General features: G+C 34.2%; 1 non-coding gene across 1 annotated transcript; it reads right to left on the bottom strand.

Annotated features, from left to right (window-relative positions):
• Window positions 1-1180: 1180 nt before the first annotated feature.
• On the bottom strand, window positions 1181-1287 carry LOC131147304 (small nucleolar RNA R71). Its single transcript, XR_009134694.1, has one exon. It is a non-coding gene; the product is annotated as a small nucleolar RNA R71 (small nucleolar RNA).
• Between the last annotated feature and the right edge of the window lie 354 nt (window positions 1288-1641).

Here is a 1641-nt window from a genome sequence, read left to right as displayed (position 1 = left end):
ACAGGATAGATCTTGGGTAATTCAGCGTAGGTAAATATATAGATTGAAAGACTTGTATGAACCTGCATAGCATAAAAAATCAAGGGGCTTATTGGATTCTTGCGTTATGAATTTGCATAATCTTATGTTAAATAATAAACAAGAATAGGTTATAATTGGCTATCGAAAGAGGCATTTGGAAAAAATTGATATTTGCTAACAAACAGAGAAAACAAAATCGAAATAGCTAGATGAGTAAAGCATAGTAAGAAACTAGGTGAAATTAGTTTCCTAGAAGTTTTTACCATCAGTAATATGATTCGCGACATCCAGTTTTAAATTCTTTTGAATAGTTTATTTAAAGTAGCTTTATTTAAATTTTGCAGTCTAAAATTATTAATCTTTCTAAATAAAATCAAAGTTAGTAAAATTTCAGTACTTGGTATAATTAAGATATCAATCCCTGAGGACGATACTCTACACATTATTATATTATAAAACTATGATGTTGTACACTTGTAGTTTTGCACCGATCAAGTTTTTGGTGCTGTTGTCGGGGATTGAGTTTTTATTATTTTTTCCAATATCGATTCAAAGTAATCTTGGTTTTAATTTAGAATTTTTTTTTTATATTTTTCATTTTATTTCTTTTCTTTTTATTTTATTTTATTATTTGTTTTTTTTATCTTCTTTATTTCAGGTGTGCTTTTGATGTTGGATGTGCCGTGCTAGAACCTATGACATTATTCCTTTTGATCTAGAGATTGAAAGAACACTCAGAGCACTAAAGAAAAAGAGGGTACTAGCCATGGAGAACGAACAAGATAACGAGCAGCCACGCACCCTAAAGGATTATGTATGGCCAGTTGTGAATGACAACTATTCTGGTATCGGACGCCAACCCATTAATGCCAACAATTTTGAGCTCAAATCCACATTAATTAGCATGGTGCAGCAGGCCCAATTTAGTGGATCACCACTTGATGATCCCAATATCCATCTGGCGATGTTTCTAGAGATTTGTGACACTGTGAAGATTAATGATTTTATTGAAGACACCATTAGACTGAGATTGTTCCCTTTTTCTTTGAGGGACAATGCAAGAGATTGGCTATAGCCTCTACAACTTGGGAGTATCACTAGTTGGTAGGACATGGCAGAAAAATTTCTGGCTAAATTCTTTCCACCTACAAAAAAAATCCAACTTAGGAGTGAGATTGGTTAATTCAAGCAACATGATTTTGAATCACTCTATGAAGCATGGGAATGGTATAAGGATTTGATTTGACGCTGCCCACAACATGGATTTCTGAATTGGTTACAGATTTAGATGTTCTATAATGGGTTAAATGGGAAAACCGGAACTTTAGTTGATACTGCATCTGGAGGAACTTTGATGTCAAAGGAACGTGAAGGTACCACTGCTCTCTTGGAAGAAATGACCTCAAATAACTATCAATGGCCAATTGAAATAATTATGGCTAAGAAAGTTGCTGGGAATCATAAATTGGAGCCGTTTGTCGCACTTTCAGCTCAAGTTGCTTCTCTGACTTATTAGATTTTAGCTTTAACCACCCAGAGGATACCACAAAGTGCAGAATATGTGGCAGCTACAAATAGGACAGATTCAAGCAATGAAGTGAGTCATGAACAGGTTCAATA

Source organism: Malania oleifera, chromosome 1 (assembly GCF_029873635.1).
Source record: "Malania oleifera isolate guangnan ecotype guangnan chromosome 1, ASM2987363v1, whole genome shotgun sequence".
Classification (NCBI taxonomy): domain Eukaryota; kingdom Viridiplantae; phylum Streptophyta; class Magnoliopsida; order Santalales; family Ximeniaceae; genus Malania; species Malania oleifera.
This window is presented reverse-complemented; position numbering and strand designations above follow the sequence as displayed.